The sequence below is a fragment of the Mustela nivalis genome, assembly GCF_964662115.1.
Source record: "Mustela nivalis genome assembly, chromosome: 12".
In the NCBI taxonomy this organism is placed as follows: domain Eukaryota; kingdom Metazoa; phylum Chordata; class Mammalia; order Carnivora; family Mustelidae; genus Mustela; species Mustela nivalis.
In genome coordinates this window covers 42,902,929-42,925,323 of record NC_139031.1, presented here as the reverse complement: position 1 = coordinate 42,925,323, position 22,395 = coordinate 42,902,929, and the positions used below count along the sequence as shown (strand labels likewise).

Genomic DNA, 22,395 nt, shown 5'->3' with positions numbered 1-22,395 from the left:
GCTTAACTCTGTTGGTATAGCCCCAAAGCAGCAAAAGACAGTACGTAAACAAACGGGCATACTGTGTTTCAGTAAAACTTATTTCCAAAAACAGGCTACAGACCACATGTACCAATCTCTGCTTCAGACTGCCTCTTGATCAAATATTAAGAGACTGTGATTAAAATGCGTAACTCAAGTTGTTTTTCCTAGAAGAGTATTTTCCCTTTAGATCACAAAAACAGGGGAAAAGCACAAGCCTTAAAATGCTTAAAAGTTGAATTAAATGTAATTTTTTTTTTAAGATTTATTTATTTGACAGAAATCACAAGTAGGCAGAGAGGCAGGGAGAGAGAGAGGGAGAAGCAGGCTCCCCGCCGAGCAGAGTCCAACGTGGGGCTCGATCCCAGGACCCCGAGATCAGACCAGAGCCGAAGGCAGAGGCCCAACCCACTGAGCCACCCAGGCGCCCCAAATTAAATGTAATTCTTAATGTAACCTGTATATATTCCACTTTCACCTAAAATATTTTAAGAACTGTTACCTAATCACACAACTAACTGCTTTCTCCACCTACTGCAGGTTCAGTGGATTCTGAAACACTTTCTCTTTTACGTACTGTGAGTACCCTTTATTGAGGTTAAAAACATAAAGGACATTCCTCTACAAGATAATCTGTTGAAAAAAATAAAGAAAAAACAATAAGAAAAAATATTATAGAGTCAGAAACACAACCTATTTTCTATTTTATCAACTATAATAATAACTGCATACATTTGAGAACCACAAGATGTGTCAGAGACAATTTTTGTGTCAAGAGATATGCTTTAAAATCCTGTCTTTTAAAGCTGGTCATCAGAGTATCAGAACATATTCCACAATGAAAAATGCTGACCAGAGTAAGAATTAAATGGGAGTTGTACAAACATAATGAAATTCAGAATCTAATAAAGTACAATAAACTTTGATATAAAAATTATGGGTATTATAACTTCTTTTTCTATGTTATGGGCTCAATTCCATGGTTTTTACTGATCTGGTTGAAGGCAGAGAGTAACAGCACTGAATAAAGTCAGATAGCCACAAGCAGGACGAGATCCCTTCTTCTATTCTCTATCCACTGACTTCCTGCAAAACACTAGAGGACAAAGTCCACCTTATTTTTAAATCTAAGGGCTACCTATAGAAGTAGGAAATTTTATAAACTATGACTGAAAGAAAAACGAAAAAGAAAAAAATTGGGGTTCTAATAACTTTTTTTCTCTATTGAGTGAATTCTACCACACATAACAGCTTCGAAACAAACACAGCTATCAGGTGATCAGGATTAAATCAGTCAACAATCCAAATTAACATACACAATTTTATTTAAAAATCTGAAACACCTCTTATGGGTACTTATTCCAACAGGTTTTCCTCAAATAATCAATGTGACTGTAAAATAACAGTATTACAAAAAAGATGCTTAAGTCCACAGGCTTCAAAAGTCAAAATATGCCCCAAACTTTATCTACAAAGAAAATCTATACAAAGTAAATACAGCTAATCACAAAGGATAGTAACAATAAGGGCGCCTGGGTGGCTCAGTGGGTTAAGCCTCTGCCTTCAGCTCGGGTCATGATCTCGGGGTCCTGGGATCGAGTCCCGCATTGGGCTCTGCTCATCGGAGAGCCTGCTTCCCCCTCCCTCTCTGCCTGCCTCTCTGCCTACTTGTGATTTCTCTGTGTGTCAAATAAATAAATAAAATCTTAAAAAAAAAAAGTAACAATAAGCTATATATTTTATAGATTCTGAACATTGTTATTAAAGGAGTAGAAACCAAGATTAACTGGAGAAAGGCATGAAAAGGTTGAAATTTTTAAAAATAACTCCAAACACAGAGATTTCAGAGGTTGATGGCAGTGGATTTTATTGGGGGTGGGGGGTGTCTAATTTCACTTTGATACCTAGTTTTTCATCCCATAGGTATGTCATTTGTAGTAACCTTCCTCTGAGCAGCCACAGAAACACAAACAGAAGGAAAGCAAGTTTTTCCAATGTTAACCAGGCAAAACCTGGAAGATCAAGGAAAGAATAAAGTATTAAATAACTGCTGAATGTAAAAATGAGATTAATTTGCCATTAACTGAGCTGTGTATGTTAAATGAAATAAAAAGATGAGAAGGAGGTTGCCAAGAAGGATTGCAAAGAAATTCTACAAAGGATGAAGTAACAACAGCGAGGAAGGGCAGCGGACTGTAGGTCATCATCTGGACAAAGCGCTTCCCAACTACACATTATTAACTTAGATGGTGCTGCATCTTTCAATGCCACAATCGCCAACACAGAAGATAGAAAACTTTTCTTGGAAAGGATCCAAGGCATTCTGAATGTCAAGTTATTGCCAAAAAATTAAGAGCATGAGCTGTGGAGTCGTGAAAGCCCAATTCTTTAACATACTAGTTGCATAACCTTTTGTAAATTAGTTACTTTCTGTGCCACAATATGGTAATCAGTGAAATGGAAGATAAAAATGGAACTATTCTCAATGAGTTGATTAAATGATTTTCATAAAGATCTTAGGACCAGTGCCTGACACATTACACTACTACATAAACATCTACAGTTGTACTTATTAATGCGCTCACTGGCTAGGCTTTTTGTGGCACTTTCCCAACTCCTCAATCTCCACACCTGTACCAGGTCCAGGCGTCCCAGTTACAAGGTCTCAGCACTCAAATACAGTTCTCTTTTTACCATGGGTGAAAGGGATCCTAGACATTCAAAGATTTAGGGAGTATTTTGATGGTACAAATCATGAAACTGGCTCAACAAAGACCAATCTTCAAAGGGCTGATGCCAATGCAAAACAAAACAAAACAAAACAAACAAACAACAACAACAAAAAAAAAAACTAAAGGAGAACCAGAAAGCACCAGTGACAAAATAAAACACTGTTCGCATTAATGAAGTGATAGGTTTCTCCATAAGCTGGACAAAATACTGGTGCCAGCAAATTTGCTTTCAAATTATCAAAACCACCCTGACCGTTGAGAATGTCTGGAAAAGTACTCTGTCTTTAGAATGACGGTCAACCACTACACAGAATTTTTTGGAGCTGTGACAAACATCTATTAAAAAACAAACACCTTGGGACACCTGGGTGGCTCAGTGGGTTAAAGCCTCTGCCTTCAGCTCAGGTCATGATCCCAGGGTCCTGGGATCGAGCCCCGCATTGGGCTCTCTGCTCAGCGGGGAGCCTGCTTTCCTTCCTCTCTCTCTGCCTGCCTCTCTGCCTACTTGTGATCTCCTTCTGTCAAATAAATAAATAAAAATCTTAAAAAAAAAAAAAAAAAACACCTTGCCTTTTGAAGAATTTATCAAGTTTGGTAAATGTCAGTATAGCTTTCCCTATTCTAACCAAATATCAGACCTCAGGTCTATTCCTATGTTCTTCATTTCCGACCACAATGAAAACTCTATAGGGCTCCATCAAGTAAATTCAGATAAGAAGTATAAGCTTCTGTACTACATTATGATTAGTAAGTTATTTCACTTCAAAAATATTAAACAAGACCATAAAGGAGATGCCACCTGTGACAGAATAATCCTATGATTATAGTATGTCCTTTTATTTTGGATATTGCTTTTCATTCTTTCTTCAGCTCTGCAATGACTTAAGAAAACTAGAGCAATGTAGACCAAAGCAAAACTGACCTTAACGTTCTCACTGGGATTTCATTTTCCACCAAGTCAATTATTTTTTTCAATCACAACAGCAGAAGAAAATATTTCCCAGATATTCAAACATACTGGTGTAGTCATTAAGGATACAGTCAGTTAACAATGATTATGACTACTGAAGTTTCTCAGTTTCTTCTGGGGGGGCGGGGGAAGTTTCTCAGTTTCTTCTGGGGGGGCGGGGGAAGTAAACTGAGGAATATTTAGAATCCTTTGCCTACCATGGAAACTACTACATGTCACCACTTGTCAGAGGTATGGAAGCGGAGCAAAGAAAGCCAAGAATTTTAAAAGCTTCTCATTATATTTTTTTCTCCAAATCCACAACAATCCCTTCTTCTCACACTGAGGAAATCTCGGTACTGCAAATTCCTGGCAAGGGAACCAGGTGTAATCTTCAAATATTTAAAAAATAACTTGTAATCAACCTGTCATTTCATATTTTTTTCAAGATTTTATTTATTTAAGAGAGAGAATGAGAGACAGAGTATGGTGAGGGAGGATCAGAGAGAGAAGCAGACTCCCCACTGAGCAGGGAGCCCCACGTGGAACTGGATTCCAGGACTCCAGGATCATGACCTGAGGGAAGGCAGTCGCTTAACCAAATGAGCCACCCAGGTGACCTCAACCTGTCATTTCTAATACTCAAATACTACCTGTTCTATTCAAACTCCACAAAACTGAAAATGATAAGACTGAGATACAATGAAGTTTGACATTTTCATTCATGTGTTTTATGACTGTAGGACAAATCCTTTTTCCCCAATCTCAGGAAGCTAGGCAATAAGAAAAACAACTTGTCTAAATAAATGTGTAAAATCTTTTGGCTTTTCAGATTACATTCAAACTTCCAGGAATTCACTGTTCAATGTTTGATTCTTATGGAACAGCTCATTATTTCCATTAACTAGGAGAAAGAAAATCTACAGAATTGTGTGGGCTTAGGAACTATTACATGGCTATTTCCACCCTCCTCCTCATAGGCCCCATGAATAAAGTTAACAGACTTTATATTTCCTATGACAGCAAACAAAAAGGGGAGAAGAGTTACAATACTTTGAACTCTTCCTACAAAACTCCGTGTAGAGGAAATGGTACTACGTGGAAAAGTGAGGACTATGAGGGATGCTCAACAGAAATGTCATACATAGTACTATAGTCTACCCACAGACTTAGAATTTCAGTACCCAAACTAAAGGAGTTTCAATTAGCACTTAGAACAACGAAAGGTGAAAGTGAAGAAGTAAGCTTAACCTTAGTTAGCTGCCAGATGAAAAGAACAGCAAAATTTCACATTTCAAGACTAGAAAACAAAAGACTGGTTTGACTTCTCAATTTACTTTAGGTCAGGGGAAAAGAAAACCCTTTTGAAAAAACAAAAACAAACAAAAAAACGTTACCAAAGGCTAACTAAAATAAGTCACAATCGCAAGAGATTTGAAGTCCATTATTACCTAAATTCAGGCAAAAACTCCCAATTCAGAGGGAAGGAGAAAAAAAAAATCCACCCTATTAGCTGCCTCAATAGAAGAAAATATAATTTTGGTCAAACCACATTGCTGATAAGATTTTGTTTCTGAATGCCTGAATGCTCAGTGAACCAGACGTACAGATTCATGTATAAACAACACGTGACCAGCCTTGCACCCTACATTTTTATAAGGCTGAGTGATATAGAAGATAAACACTATATACAAACATGCCCTTTTAAAGTTCATTTTACATTTTGGGTTTTCCATTTTCACGTGAAGGGACCAGAGGTAACGGACAATCCTAAGGGTCTGCAGCCCATGAAGTGTGTATTCATTCCTCTCCCTTTGAGGTCGCTGTAAAACAAGACCTACGATAGCTAAACTGCGGGGGGATGGGGGGGGGGCGAGGGAGGGGAAGACGTTAACTCAGAATAACTGCTTCAAGTCAAACCAAGAGATATTCTTATACTTCATGGTTTGTCAATTCATGGGGAGAGGGAGGTGGCCGAGTTCAAGTAAGTTAACGATTTCAGTCTGAAGCAAACACGTACACAATTTTGTTTCAAAGGGCAGCTTCTGCTTTTTAAAAATCGTCAGATCCGAATGGGCTCTCTGTTAATCTACACATCTCCTGCTTACTTCAGATGCACCGGTAAAGAAAAAGAAAAATGTAAGGAAGGGCTTGCCCTTCCCCGGCCCACCATCTCGCAAACCCGTCGCGAGGCGTCAAGGGAAACAGCTTTATTTTGGCAAGGGCGGGCGCCAACCGAGGCCAGGGCGCCGCCCGGGGGCCCGGGGCCGGAAACGCCCCCGCGAGCGGCGCACCCCACCGCCCCAGCCCCACACACCGGCCCGGCGCCGGGCTGCGGAGGGGCCCCCGCAGGGTGCGGAGGGCGGCGCCGGCTGTCCGCGCCCCTCCCCCGCCCGCGGCGGAAACGTCTCGGGTTTGAAAGATGCCGCCGCCGCCCCCTGCCCCCCCCCTCTGCCCACGGAGCCACAAAGGGCCGAGCCCCCTCCCACCGCTGCCCTCCTTCCCCAATTCCTCCACAGGTCTTCGCGGGCTCTCCCCGCCCGCCCCTCCTTCTCGCCCGGCGCTGGCGACGCCTGCTCACCCGTGTCCCCAGGTCTGGAAGATTGGGATCCGGTGCGGCCAGAGACCCCGAAAACACTGGACCCCTCGAGCGCGGGGGCGTGGCCCTCCCGCCCAGGCCAGGGCCGGGGTCTCGCCTCCGCCTCCCCCGAGGAAGCTTGGAGCCGCCGCCTCGTCTTCCTTCCGGCTTTCCCTCGCGCCCTCCCTCGGTCGGCCGGTCCTGCGCGGAAAGCAGCGTCCTCTGCGGGCGCCGCCGCACGCTCCTCAGGGCCCGACCACCGCCAGACTCCTCCCCCGGGAGCCGCCGGGCCGCGAGACGCCCGGCTCGCCGCTCCTGCCCCGCCCCTGCGGCGCGCGCTCGCCCCCTTCGCGGGCCCCTTCCGCGGCCCGGGAACGCGCGGCCAGCGGACCGTGAGCCAGCCTTCGCCAGGTTTCAGTTCCCGCCGCTCGCGCCCGCCCAGCGGCACATGCGGCAGTTTTGCAGTTTCCCGGGTTCTGGAGGATCCCCCTCCCCGTTCTCCCGCCCTTACCCTAGCTTCCCCCGCCCTTTTCCTTTGCTGGATCCCACCGGAAAGCCAAAACAATTGGGTCCGCGCAAGCGCGAAAAAGGAAGCGGAAAAGGGAGGAAGGGAGGGGGCGGTGCGAGGTGACGCGGAGGCGCTTTTGGAGGGGTTTCCCGGAGAAGGTCAGCCGATAGCCCGCTGAGGGCGCGTGCGCGGCGTGGTGGTCGCCCCCGAGACCGGCGGCCTTGGGACGCCGGAGGTTTTAGGCCTGCCACAGGGAGAGGCCCGAGAAATTCGGTGCTAGGAAACCCAGACACCAAAGCACGAAATTTTATGCCATAGGCTGTTTTCCCTCCTTTGAAATACAGAAATGTTCAGGTTGGGTCAGGAATAGGGAAAGAGGAAGACTAGACGTCAGATCACGGGAAGAAGGGAGACGTTGGGAGGCTGACTGAATGGGCTTTGTCTCCTCAGTCCCTGCTCTCCAAAATGCGCCTTCCACTTTCAGAGCAGGGTCAGCTTTCCAATCTCATCTAGAAAGGCTTCTGTCCAGGTCTTTCAAGGCCAAGGAAAACCTCACAGCAGCACCTGAAAGGGCCCACAGTTCAGTGGAGGAAACCGTTGTCAGGGTGAGGAGGGGAGCAGCTGTATATGAATCCCTCGGATAGGTTTGTGCTGCAATGCGGTGGCTACCTGCTCCCCCCACCCCACTCCACCCCACCCCAGCAAGTTCCAAAAGAGCGCCTTCAGCTTCACAAGCTTAAGCCTTTGTAGCAGCAGATGGCTGTGGCCCACGCTGGTTTGGTTAACTTGGTACAGCTTGCTAGCAAGCAGAAAGTTGTAGATTTGCTCTCTCATTTGATAGAAGTTATTCATGGATGCAAAATTATCAGGAATGCCCACACAGACCTCACCTACCTTTGTAATTTACACTCTCGGCACAAACCCAATCTGGAATATGTACATGACTAATTATGAACTAAAAGCCTTTAGTTACCAAAGAGCCTCTTCCTGTAGGCTAGGTTAGATCAACTGAATGTACGCCAAGATGTGTGTATTTGGGAATACTGGTAAAGGATTTTACAGAAGAGTTTAGAAAATAGGTTCATTCAACAAATCTTTATTGAGTGCCAGGTATGGTATCATTCTGCTTAGTCTGGTTAAATGCTTAAGTGGTTTGATATTAAAGAGCAGAGAAGCTATATAAAAGATTCAGTCTTTTAACACATTTGAGCACCTACTCTGTGCCAGATTGGACCCTGGAGATGCAAAGTCTGAACAAGAAGGCACAAACCACAAATGATAGCTTTGGTAAGAGTTTGTGTTGTGGCGCCTGCATGGTGCAGTGGGTTAACTGACCTACTGCTCAGGCCATGATCTCAGGGTCATGAGATGTAGTCCACATTGGGCTCCATGCTGACCCTGGAGTTAGCTTGAGATTCTCTCTCCCTCTCCCTTTATCCCTCCTGCTTGTGCTCTCTCTGACATAAATAAATAAAATATTTTTAAATTTTTTTTAAGATTTTATTTATTTATTTGACAGACAGCGATCACAAGTAGGCAGAGAGGCAAGCAGAGAGAGAGGAGGAAGCAGGCTCCCCACTGAGCAAAGAGCCGGATACGGGGATCGATCCCAGGACTCTGGGATCGTGACCTGAGCCAAAGGCAGAGACTTTAACCCACTGAGCCTCCCAGGCGCCCCCAGATACTTTTTTTTTTTTTTTTTTTTGATCCTTAAATTTAACTTAAGAGTTTGGGCTCCTAAAATATTTTAGCGCCCCTAAAATATTTTTTTAAAATAAATAAATAGGGGCACCTGAGTGGCTCAATCGCTAAGCATCTGCCTTCAGCTCAGGTCATGATCCCAGGTGGGTTTGAGCCCTTCATCAGGTTCCCTGTTCAGCAGGGAGTCTACTTCTCCCTCTGTCACTCCCCCTGCTTTATTCCCTCTCTCGCTCTTTCTCTGCCAAATAAATAAAAAAATAAATGTTGGGAAATAAAATAAATAAAGTCTTTAAAAAAGAAGCAAAGAATGTGCTATGGTGAGTGCTGTGAAGTGTATAAGCCTGACGATTCACAGACCTGTACCCCTGGGGCTAATAATACATTATATGTTTTGTTTTGTTTTTTTAAGATTTTATTTCTCTTATTTAACAGACAGAGATCCCAAGTAGGCAGAGGCAGGCAGAGAGAGAGGAAAGGAAGCAGGCTCCCTGCTGAGCAGAGAGCCCAATAAGGCGGGGCTTGATTCCAGGACCCTGGCTGGGATCATGACCTGAGCCGGAGGCAGAGGCTTTAACCCATTAAGCCACCCAGGCACCCCCAATACATTATATGTTAATTTAAAAATAAATAAATAATAAAAAAGAAAAGAGTTTGTGTTTCATCCTGTAGACAAAAGAGCAATTATGATTTTTAATATCTTGATAAAATTTTAGAAAAATAATTCTGAAGTGTGATGGGTAATCAGACTGGAAGTAGGGAAACTAGTTAGGAAGCTGTTAATAGCCCAGATAGAAGATGGAGAGAGTGTCAAACTCAGTGGCAGTGAGAATAGTAAAGCAGAGATGGATTTGAAACTAGCTAGATGGGGCCCCTGGGTGGCCAGGGTTAAGCATCAGTCAGTTAAGCATCTGCCTTTAGCTCAGGTCACCATACCAGGGTCCTGGGATTGAGCCCCAAGTCCATCCCCCTGCTCAGCAGGGACTCTGCTTCTCTCTCTCCCTCTGCCCCTCCACCCCGCTGTACACGTTCTCTCTCTCTCTCTCTCTCTCTCTCTCAGGTAAATAAAATCTTTAAAAGAAGGAGAAGGAGAAGAAACAACTAGCTAAATAAAATAAGCAAGACTTGGTTAATAAGAGGATAAGGGAAAATAAGAAGTGAGGTATGGCTGAGTTTTCTGGTTGGGGTGATTAGACAGTTATATCAGTCACTACAGAAGTGTAGCTAATTGTGAGGATGAAAGAGAGGACTAAAAAGGTACCAATTTAAAAGCTGTACAGTTAGGAATGCATTTGACTCCAAATAAAAAATTTCATCGCATTAACTTAAGTAAGAAACTATTTGGTCACATAAGTTTATACGTAGTCAGCTACCCTGGTTTCAACAGCTCAAAAACAGCAGAGCCACAATTTCTGTGATTCTTTTGACATTTCTCATGGTTGCAGAATGGCCACAGCAGTTTTAGCCTTCATACTTTACTGAAGACAGCAAGATAAGGAAAGGAGTGGCCTAAGACATCTATGCTTACTTTTATTTTTTCAAAAAGTAGAAGCCTTCTCAAGACAGCCCCTCATATCCCCAACTCGGCAGACTTCCATATGCATCTCAATGTCTAGAACCGTAATTTGGCCAAATGCAGATATGAAGACCTAAGTTTTTCCAAGCTCTAATTCAAAGTTGTAAGACAGAAAAGCATTGGGAATGGATGCTGGATCAGACAAATAGCAGTCTGCTAGTTCATTAATACTTGAAGCATCAGTTTTAACCTTTTTTTAAAAGATTTTATTTATTTATTTGACAGACAGAGATCATAAGTACGCAGAGAGGCAGGCAGAGAGAGAGGAGGAAGCAGGTTCCCCACTGAGCAGAGAGCCCAATGCGGGGCTCGATCCCAGGATCCTGGGATCAGGACCTGCGCCGAAGGCAGAGGCTTTAACCCACAGAGCCACCCAGGTGCCCCCAGTTTTAACATTTAAAACACTGAGAGCTGGGCCCCCTGGCTGACTCAATTGGTAGAGCATGTGACTCTTGATCTCAGGGTCATGAATTTAAGCCCATGTTGGGCATGGAGCCTACTTAATAAATAAAATTATTTAAAACAAACAAACAAACACTGAGAGCTAGCAGACTGGATTAAGGCTAGAAGTCCAGTCTTTTGCTTGTCTTAACTAGAAAAAGAACAGTTTGGACATTTTATCCTTAAATGTCTCTATTTGTTTGTTATTTTTCCCTCAAGGTTGCTACCCCCTTTAAAAGCCTCAGAGGAGATTTGAGCAAGAAGAAGAGATAGGGGCACCTGGGTAGCTCAGTCAGTTAGGTCTCCAACTCCTGATTTCTGCTCAAGTCATGATCTCAGGGTCATAAGAAGAGCCCCACAGTGGGCTCCACATTCAGCCAGGAGTCTGCTTGAGATTCTCTCTCCCTCTCTCTCTCATCCCCAACTCCCTTGCACACTCTAAAATATATAAATCTTTAAAAAGGGCTGGGCGGGGGGGCTTGCTGCAGTTAGAGGACACTGACTCCTTGTTTAGCTTTCTGTCTACAGCTGTTATTATAGAACAATTATAATGTGCTTGGCATTATTAGCATCAACCCCACCTTCTCTTGCCCCTCAGCTTGGAAGCTGAACAAGCACAACTAGTTACCAGTGTCTACTTTAGGGAGATCATAAATAGTATTTCCTAGCGATTACATTAACTTTTCTGCAATGTACAGCAGCTCCCCTGTGATCTATATCCAAAACTAGGCATATAACATTGTTTCAAGCTCTCCTTTTTAGTTAACAAGGCATTTTCTTTTAATTAAATGCCAAAAACCATGAAACAGTATCTTCCTAAGACTGAATTTGAAACATTGTCATGATTCTAGAAAAGAAAACAAATACTTCTTGAAAAAAAAGATGCAACTATAAATTTTCTAAATGTGAGACTTTTCTGTGCTTAGCCATTTCTGAATTTTATAAATCATAATAATTTAAGATGATAAAATAATCTAAAACATTATTATTTATTTTAACATTCTAACCTATTTAAAAATCTTAGATTTGGGGGAGGAAGTTCTCAGGGCCATCTCTGAAGGGGACAGTGCATTCCAGAGCTATTATGCAATATATCCTCTCCCTCTTTCTTCCCTGTAATAATACAGAAAAAATAGTTAAAATGGACATCATTATTATGGGGTAGAACAAGGGAGTTCTCTATGGTAACAGAACAGTTCTATATCTTGACTGTGCTATAATCACAAATCAATAAATATAATAACATTTAATAGAACTATATACAATACCTACTTAAAACTAATGTATACAAAAGTGATAAAATCTGAGTAAGGTCTATAGTCTAGTTAACTTCATTGTGCCAGTGTCAATCTCCTACTTTTGAAAATGTACATAGTTATGTAAAATGTTACCTCTAGGGGAACTTAGGTGATCAGTACTCAAGGAACTTTGTATTATTTCTACAACTTCTTCTGAGTCTATAATTACTTCAAAATAAAAAGTTTTTAAAAGTGGATACCATTCATTCAACAAAGATTTATTTTAGTGCCCTGGCGTACAGAGATAAAAGACACATAGAGAAATGATGGACGAAAAGACCCAACCAAACCAACAGTGGGATAAATTCTGTGAAAGCAATATGCTTTCAATATGTGAAAGCAATGTGTGTTATGAGAGTCCATCAGAAGAACAAACAAGTCAAGAAAGTCTTCTCAGAAAAAGTGGAGCAGGGCAGATGGAAAAAGAAGGGATCAAGCAGAGGAACAGCATGGGTCAAGTCATAGAGGCTTAAATGAGCTCTAATAGGTTTCACTATTATATGTTTTTATTGCACACAGCACTTTTTATCTCATAACCCTTGTGATGATTGTAACTAAATGTTTGGGTTTTTAAACCCATGTCATTCATTTGACAGAATGTGTGAGCACAAGCAGGGGGAACTTCATGCAGAGGGAGAGGGTGAAGCAGATTCCCTGCTAAGCAAGTAGACAGACTCCCCAGGACCCTGGGACCATGATCTGAGCCAAAGGCAGCGGCTTAACTGATTAAGCCACCTAGGCAACCCGTAACTAAATGTTTTTATAATGTAAGCTCTATGAAGGCAGAAAGTACTTTTATATCTTGATTCTCCAGTGCCTTACACAGTTTTTGTCTAGGCAAGCATAACTATTTGTTAAATGAATAAGGTCTTTGGCCATGACTGAAACACGGAGTAAATGTGGGGAATGACGGGCTATCTAGAGAGGAAAACAAGAGATAGAAACAGATCACGAAGGGTCTTATATGTTATGTTTGGACTCTATCCTAGAGGAAATGGAAAATTATCAGCAGACAGTAATTTATTTTGTGTTACAGAAAGATAATATGAAAGGTTGTATAGACAATGCAAAAGTAGTCATGTTCCAAAAAGTCAAAATGGTACCTGAGTAGCTTGCATATTACCAGAGGAAAGCAAGGTAGACTGATATAATCCCACTTCAGGGATTATACGTCTACCAGCCTCTGAGTGTCCAAGGACTTTGTTTTGCAACAACAATAATAATAACAACAACAGGTAACTCTTGTTACCTCACTTGCTGGGTGAGTACTTCATACATATTAACTCATTTAGTCCTTACAACAACTCAATGAGTTTGCTATTGTCTCCACTTTACAGTAGAAGTGACTGAAGCACAGAGAGATGAATTAACTCACTCTAAATCACCCTACTAATAAGCCAGCAGAGTTAGGATTAAAATCTAGGCTGTCTGAGGGCACCTGGATGGCTTAGTCGGTTAAGCATCTGCGTTCAGCTCAGGTCATGATCTCAAGGTCCTGGGATCAAGCCTGTTGTGGAGCCCCAGGTAGGGCTCCCTGCTCAGCTGGGAGTCTGCTTCTCCCTCTCCCCATCCAGCTGGGTTTTTTTTTTTTTTCCTCTCTCTCTCTCTCTCTCTTTCACTCTCTGTCTCAAATAAATAAATAAAATCTTTTTAAAAAATAAAAATAAAAAATCTAGATTGTCTGGAACCAGTCTCTCTATGATCTTTACTCCATTTTTCGGCTTTCTTTCCTCCTAGCCAGTTGCATCCTTGTATCACTTCAATTATTAGGAACTACCACATTTTCCCAGCGGTATGAACAAGAAGGAAGAAGAGGTGATATTTCTTTTCTCTTCTCTTGGGTTATAAAAACATTTCCCAAAATGCTCAGCAAAGTTCCTCTCACATCTTCTTGGCAGGAAAATGAGATTGCTGTAATTGGTTTCCAGTCATTCGTTGGGTTAGAAGGGGAAAAGTCCCACACTCTCTGACCATATTGCTTTTCTTTATCTGGACAAAATCAGGGTTCATTTAGCAAGGAAAAAGTGTTTCAGCCCATTGGTAAGACCACCAATAATGTCTGCCACAAACACAATCAACCCGTGAGACCAATGCAGGCAATGAGAGTGTCCTTCAGAAGAGCGCAGGGCTGGATTGTATCTTTAAGCAGCCATTCAGTAGCTGTGTCATCCTGGCAAGTTATTTAACCTCCCTGAACCTATTTCTTCACAAAAAAACTTGGGGATACTCTACCTTAGGATTGTGCAAGGATTCAAGACAACATAATAAAATGCCTAGCACACTATCATTTAATAAGTAACATTTGTTGAAATGTTTAACATTTCTACATGTTAAACATAAAATTGCTATATGATCCACCAATTCCACTCCCAGGTATATACCCAAAAGAACTGAAAGCAGGGACTCGAGCAAATATTTTACACCCATGTGCATAAAGACATTATTCATAATAGTCAAAAGGTAAAAACAAATGTCCATCAATGGATGAATAAACAAAATGTCATAATATATATTAGAATATTTTTCATACATATAACATTGGAATATTATTGCAATGGAATGGAATATTATTCAGCCTTTAAAAAGAAGGAAACTGAATGGCTAAAATAACAAGTCAGGAAATCACAGATGTTGGTGAGGATGTAGAGAAAGGGGAACCCTCCTATACTGTTGGTGGGAATGCAAGCTATTGTAGACACTCTTGAAAATGGTATGGAGGTTCCTCAAAAAGTTGAAAATGGAGCTACCCTATTATCCAGCAATTGTACTATTGGGTATTTATCCCATAGATACAAATGTAGTGATCAGAAGGGGCACCTGAACACCAAAGTTTATAGCAATTCCCACAATAACCAAACTATGTTAAGAGCCTAGATGTCCATTGGCAGATGAATGGATAAAGAGGACACACACACACACACACACACACACACACGCACACAATGGAATATTACACAGCCATTAAAAATGAAATCTTGCCAGTTGCAATGATGTGGATGGAACTGGAGGGTATTATGCTAAGCGAAATAAGTCAGTTAGAAAAAGACAATTATCATATGATCTTACTGATATGTGGAATTTGAGAAACAAGGCAGAGGACCATAGGGGAAGAGAGAAAAAACTGAAATGGGATGAAACCAGAGAAGGAGACCCCATAAGAGACTCTTAATCCCAAGAAACAAACCAAGGGTTGCTGGAGGTTAGGGGGGTGGGAGGGATGGGGTGGCTAGGTGATAGACATTGGGGAAGGTATGTGCTATTGTTAGTGCTGTGAATTGTGTAAGCCTGATGATTCACAGACCTGTACCCCTGAAACAAATAACACATTATATGTTTATATATATATGTATATACATAAATATATATGAAACTCTGACACATGCTACAGTATGGAAGAACCTAGAAGATATCAGGCTCTGAAATAAGCTAGACATAAAAGGGCAAACATTGTATAATCCCACTGACATGAGGTATATAGAGCAGTCAAATTCTTAGAAACAGAAAACTAGGGAAGCCTGCGTGGCTCAGTCAGTTAAGCATCTGCCTTCAGCTCAGGTCATGAATCCCACATCAGGCTTCTTGCTCAGCAGGGAGCCTGCCTTTCCCACTGCCTGCTGCTCGCTCTCTCTCTCTCTCTCTGACAAATAAATAAATAAAATTTTTAAATTTAAAAAAAGAAACAGAAAAATACAATGATGGCTATCAGGGGCTAGTAGGAGGAAAGAGTGAGGTTCTTATTTAATGGATAGAGAGTTTCTGTTTGGGATGATAAAGAAGTTCTGGATATGGATAGAGGTGATGGTTGCACCACACTGTGAATGTACTTAATGCCACAGGCTTGTGGGTTAAAATGGCAAATTTCATGTTGCACATTTTTACTCCAAAAAAGTTAAAAAGAGTGAAAAGAGGCCTGTTTTTGTCACTTACCAGATCTGTGATCTGAGACAAATTACCTAACCTACTTAGCCTCAGTTTCTTTATCTGTAGAATGGGAAAAATAGTAATTGTGCTTGCTTCCTGGGTCTCTTGTGCAATTAAAACAAGATAACTTGATACAGTACTACTGCATCTTGTTTGATTCTTCCTAGCTTAAAAGGGAAATATTCTAATCCTAAAGCTCATGGGAGTCCTTAGTACTTTATTTAGCAAAATTGTTACTATCACTGTGGCAGAGACAAAATGTGCATTTTTAATTTGGCTGGATCATATGGTAGGAGTATGTTTAGTTTTATAAGATACTACACCCTGTCCTCCAAAGCAGCTGTACCGTTTTACATTCCCAACAGGGATGAATGGGAGTTCCTGTTGTTCCACATTCTCTCCAGCCTTTGGTGTTGTCAGTGTTCAGGCTTTTGACCATTCTAATAGGTGTAGAGTAGTATTTCAATGTTGTTGTAATTAGCGATTCCCTAATGACATAATGACATAAAGCATATTTTCACATTTATTTGCCATCTGCATATCTTCTTTGGTGAGGTACTTGTTAAAGTCTGTAGCCTATTTTTTAACTGGGAGGTTTGTTTTCTTAGTGTTAAGAGTTCTTTGTATATTTTGGTAACAGTCCCTTATCAGATATATCTTTTGCAAATATTTTCTCCCAGTCTGGTTGTCTTTTCATTCACTTGGTGGTGTCTTTCATAGAGTTTTTAATTTTAATGAAGTCCAGCTTATTATTTTCTTCTTACATAGGTTACATCACTGGTGTCGTATCTAAAAAGTAATCACCATACAGTTTTGCACTATCTTTTAGGAATTTTATAGCTTTTGCATTTTACATTTAAGTCTATGATCTATTTAAGTTAATGTTTGTGAAGAGTGTAAGGTCTGTGTCTATATATATATATATATATATATTTGCATGTAGATGTTAAGTTGTTCCAGGATCATACTGTCTTTGCTCCAGAAAATACTGTCTTTGCTCCATTTTATTGTCTTTGCACCTTTGTCAAAGATTAGTTAACTATATTTATGTGGGTATATTTGTGGGCTCTCTGTTCTGTTCCATTGACTAGTTTGCCAATCCCAATACCACAGTGTCTTGATTATTGTAGCTTTATAAATAAATCTTGGAGTAAGGTAATGTCAGTTCTCTAACTTTGTTGTCCTTTAATATTGGGATGACTATTCTGGGTCTTTCCTTTTCCAGATGAACTTAAGGATCAGTTTGTAGGTATCCATGAAATAACTTGCTGGGATTTTGACTGGACCTATAGATCAAGTTTGAGAGAACTGACATCTTGACAATATTGAGTCTTTTTATCTCTTAGAACTCCTCTCCATTAATTTAGTTCTTTGATATCTTTCATTACAGTTTTGTAGTTTTGTACATATTTTGTCAGATTTATATGTAAGTATTTCATTTTGGGAAATTGCCCATATAAGTGGTAATGTGTTTTTAATATCAAAGTGAACTTTGTCATTGTTGGTAAATGTGAAAGTGATTGGCTCTTGTATAATAACCTTGTATCCTGCAAGCTTGCTATAATCACTTATTCGTTCTAGGAGTTTCCATGTCCACTCTTTCATATTTCCTACATGGAAGATCATGTCATCTACAAAGACAGTTGTGTTTCTTCCTTCCAATTTAGTATATTTTAAATTTCCTTTTCTTATTTTATTGCTTAGCTAGGACTTCCAGCATGGCATTGAAAAGTGACAGTAGGGGACACCTAGGTGGCTGAGTCAGTTACGTGGCTGACTCTTGATTTTGGCTTAGGTCATTATCTCAGGGTCTTGAGATGGGGGTGAGAGGTGAAATCCTTGCTTTATAGCAGATATTAGTGGGAAAGCTTCAAGTTTCTCACCATTATGTTCCATGTGAATTTGAACAGACTGTGGATTCTGCTATTGTTGAACAATGTAGTCTATAGTTATTTTTTTTTTTTATTCAGATGATTGATGGTGGTGTTGAGTTTATCTGTGTCCTTACTGATTTTCTGTCTGCTGGATTTGTCCATTTCTGATAGAGGGGTATTAAAGTCTCCAATTATAAGAGTGGATTCATCTATTTCTCCTTACAGTTCTATTGGTTTTTGCCTCAACAGTTTATATTTTGCTGTTACACACATACATGTTAAGGATGGTTTGCCTTTCATCATTATGTAATGCCCCTCTGTATCCCTAACCATTTTTCTTTCTCTGAAGTCTGCTGTATCTGAAATAAATATGGCTATTCCCACTTGCTTTTGATTGGTGTTAGTATGGTACATCTTTTCTCCATCTACTTACTCTTAATCTCTATGTGTCTTTATACTTAAAGTCAGTTTCTTATAGACAACACATAGCTGAGTCTTATTTTCTTGATCTACTATAACTTGCATCTTTTAATTGATGTATTGAGATCACGGACAAAATGATTACTGATATCGTTGAATTAATATCTACCATATACATTACAATTTCCTACTTTTTCTTAAAAATTTTATTTATGTATTTGTCAAAGAGAGAGAGGGAGAGACAGAAAAAGAGCACAAGTAGGGCAAGTGGCAGGCAGAGGGAGAGGCAGCTCCTGGTTGAGCAAGGAACCTGATAAGGCACTTGATCCCAGGACACTGGAATCATGGCCTGAGCCAAAGGCAGGTGATTAACCAACTGAGCCAAGCAGGCATCCCACTGTTTTCTACTTCTTGCCCTTATTCTTTGTTCCTATGTTAGTCTTTCACTCATTTCTGCTGGTTTTCATCAACCATTTTATATTATTCCATTTTCTGTTTTTCCTTAGCATATCAGTTGTACTTCTGTTTTCACTCTTTTTGGTCGTTGCCTTACAAGTTCTAATATACTTTTACAACTACTCCAAGACCATTTTCAAATAATACTGCTTCTTTGGTAGTTAGTGTGAGTACTTTATAATAACAAACTATTCCTAATTCCTACTTCCTGTCCCTTTTATCATTGCTATCATTCCACTTATACATATGCACATAAATGTGTGTACATACATACACACATAAACACACATACTTGAATACACTGCTGGTATGATTTTTAAAGATTTATTTATTTTAGGGACGCCTGGGTGGCTCAGTTGGTTAAGCAGCTGCCTTCGGCTCAGGTCATGATCCCAGTGTCCTGGGATCGAGTCCCACATCCGGCTCCTTGTTCGGCAGGGAGCCTGCTTCTCCCTCTGCCTCTGCCTGCCATTCTGTCTGCCTGTGCTTGCTCTCCGCCCCCCCCCCTCTGATAAATAAATAAAATCTTTAAAAAAAAAAAAAGATTTATTTATTTTAGAGACAGGGAGAGAGAATCTCAAGCAGACTCTGGGCCCAGTGTGGAGCCCTACAGGGGCTTGATCTCACAACAGTGAGATCACAACCTGAGTGGAAACCAAGAGTCCTATGCTTTACCAACTGTGCCGCCCAGACGCCCCTTGTTATTATTATTTTGAATAAACCATTATCTGTTGATCAATCAAGATCAATATTCTTAATTGATTTTCTTATTAACAATAAGAAAATGAGCATTTTTATTTTACTTTCACATATTCCTTCCCTCCTGATGATCTTCCTTCCTTCCTTTTTTTTTTTTTTTTTTAGATTTATTTACCTGAGGGGCACCTGGGAGGTTCAGTGGGTTAAAAGCTTCTGTCTTCAGCTCAGGTCATGATCCCAGGTTCCTGGGATAGACCCCTGCATCGGGCTCTCTGCTCAGCGGGGAGCCTGCTTCCTTTCCTCTCTCTCAGCCTGCCTCTCTGCCTTCTTGTGATCTCTGTCTATCAAATAAATAAATAAAATCTTTTAAAAAAAGATTTATTTACTGGGACGCCTGGGTGGCTCAGTTGGTTGAGCAGCTGCCTTCGGCTCAGGTCATGATCCCAGTGTCCTGGGATCGAGTCCCGCATCGGGCTCCTTGCTTGGCAGGGAGCCTGCTTCTCCCTTCTCACAGCCTGCCATTCTGTCTGCCTGTGCTCGCTCTCTCCCCCTCTCTCTCTCTGATAAATAAATAAAATATTTAAAAAAAAAGATTTATTTACTTGAGAGAGCGAAAGAGAGCAAGCACCCAGGGGAGGCAGAAGGAGAGGGGGTGAGAGAATCTTTTTTAAAAAAAGTTTATTTATTTGAGAGACAGAGAGAACAAGCAGGGGGAGAGGTAGAGGGAAGGGGAGAAGCTTGCTCCTGCTGAGTAGAGCCCAGTGCATGGATAGATCCCAGGATCCCAGGATCATGACCAGACCCAAAGGCAGATTCTTAACTGACTCAGCCATCCTGGTGCCCTGGAAAGAGAGGGTCTTAAGCAGTGTCCCCACTGAGTTCAGAGCCCAAGTGGGGCTCAGTCTCACAATCCTGATACCATGAGGTGAGCCAAAATCAAGTTGGATGCCTAATCAACTAAGCTACCCAGGAGGCCCAAGCTTCCTTTCTTTATATGGACCCAAATTTCTCACCTACATCATTTTCTGTCTCTCTAAAAACTTTTAACATTTCTTTCAAGAAATCTTTCAAATTCCTTCTATTTTTGTCTGTGAATGTCATTATTTTCCTTCACTTTTGAAGGATAATTTTGTGGGGTACAGATTTCCAGGTTGGTGGAATTTTTTCTCTCAACACTTTAATATTTCATTCCACTCTCTTCTTGCTTGCATGGATTCTGAGAAGTTGGATATAATCCTTAGCTTTGCTTGTCTATCGTTAAGATGTTTTTCTCCTCTGTCTTTCAAGATTTTTTTTTTTTTTTAAAGGGAGAGATAGACAGCATGAGCAGGGAGAGAGGCAGAGGGAGAGGGAGAAGCAGACACCCCACTGAGCAGGGAGCCTGATGTGGGGCTTGATCCCAGGACCATCCCAGGACCCCAGGATCATGACCCAAGCTGAAGGCAGATGCTTAACCGACTGAGCTGCCCAGGCTCCCTGGCATATTATTTTCTAAGTACAGAAAATGAAAGTTAAAGTCCTGAAAGTAGGGGCACCTGGGTGGCTCTATCAGTTAAGCGTTTGCTTTCAGCTCAGGTCATGATTCCCAGGGTCTTGGGATTGAGCCCCGAATTGGGCTCCTTGCTCAGTGGGGAGCCTGCTTCTCTCTCCCTCTGCCTCTCCCCCAGCTTGTGCATGTACGGGCTCTCTCTCTCTCTCTCTCTCTCTCAAATAAAATAAAATCTTAAGAAAAAAAAAAAAAGAAAATGAAATGCCTAGGGTCGCTCAGTTGGTTGAGCATCTGACTCTTGGTTTTGGCTCAGGTCATGATCTTGAGGGGTCATGAGATTGAGCCCCATGGGCTTCTTGCTCAGCAGGGAGTCTGCTTGAGATTCTCTCTAAAATAAATAAGTAAATCTTTTAAAAAACCTGTCAGAAAATGATATGCCTAGGTGTAGTATTTTGGTTGGTTGGTTGGTTGGTTGGTTGGCTGTTTTTGGTATTTATCATGCTTGATGTTCTCTCAGGTTCCTGTATCTGTGATTTGCTGTCTGACATTAATTTGGGGAAAATTCTCAGTCATTATTGCTTCAGTTATTGGTTTGTTCTGTTTGGTTTCTTCTTCTGCTATTCCCATTACGTGTAAATTACACCTTTTATAGTGTTCCTGCAGTTTTCGAATATTTTGTTCTTTTTCATTCTTTCTTCTCTTTGCTTCTCACTTTTTAAAATCTCTTGTGTTATATCCACTACTCATTCCTCAGCCACGTCCAGTCTATTGAGTTCATCGAAGGCATTCTTCATTTTTTTAATGTTTTTTTTTTTTCTCAAGCATTTCTAAAATCTGAAATCCAGTGTGTCAGCTGAGGGGAAAGTATAAATCACTGCTTTAATGAGAGACAGAGACTGTCAGACTATCAAAAAGAGGAGGTCAGGGACCACTCAAGCAACAGAAAAGGCACTGGAACTGGGAATCCAAAGGCTTTAGCCCAATCTCCTTTCAATTTAGGATAGCAACTTCCTATATATGGGCAGATTACTTAACCTCCCTGAATCTCAGGTGTCATCATCTTAAAATAGAGATGATGATAATAATACCCATTTGGAATCCTAAGCAGAGAACACAGAGTTCACTAATTGGACCTTAACACAAAAATAGCAATCACCATCTAACCTCAGACATCCCACCCCACACAAAATGCCACAGATGGCACAAAAACATTCTTACATCAGAGGTCAAGTTGGTATCTATGGACCAGATAGTACCACTATGGGCCAAGTAGTATAAAATCAGGTAGTTTCATCCCTGACATCTTCCTGCAGTGCCCCAAATCCAAAGTTTCCAGTTAGCTGGCATTTCTGGACACTCTCATTCCAGTTCTTCTCTCTAATGACCTACCTACCAACCCTCTCAATTATGTGACTTAGAAGTCCTGTTTGGCTAATCACAACCCAATATATCCTTCAACCTATTTACTGAATAGTTGCTAAACTTTGCTTTCTCCCAAGAACCTCCTGTTCTGAGCTGCCCATGCCCATGCCCATTTCACCCATGGGAAGCCAAAAGAAGAAGGGGGTTCTTCTTTCTCCCAGTCTTCATGCACTCCAGGGCCGAGAGTGGACACTAGCTTGTGGAAAATAAAGTTTGCTGGATACTGAATACTACAAAATTGGGGGACTATCTTTAGAAAAATACAAAATTATAAATACAAACATCTTCTGATACTTCTCTCTTTCACTTTGTG

The 22,395-nt window shown here is 41.2% G+C and overlaps 1 protein-coding gene across 5 annotated transcripts in view; it reads right to left on the bottom strand.

Annotated features, from left to right (window-relative positions):
* The window catches only part of KBTBD2 (kelch repeat and BTB domain containing 2), a 52,671-nt gene that overhangs the window by 14,535 nt on the left and 15,741 nt on the right, over positions 1-22,395 (bottom strand). Inside the window, exons 1-2 of one of the 5 annotated variants that reach the window (XM_082691770.1) lie at positions 6,792-6,870; positions 6,284-6,481 (exon numbers count right to left, since the gene is read on the bottom strand). The exons of 1 other annotated variant lie outside the window; for it this stretch is intronic. The gene's annotated coding sequence lies outside the window, so the exon portion shown is untranslated. 3 more of the 5 variants (XM_082691771.1, XM_082691773.1, XM_082691767.1) reach the window with 3 other exon arrangements.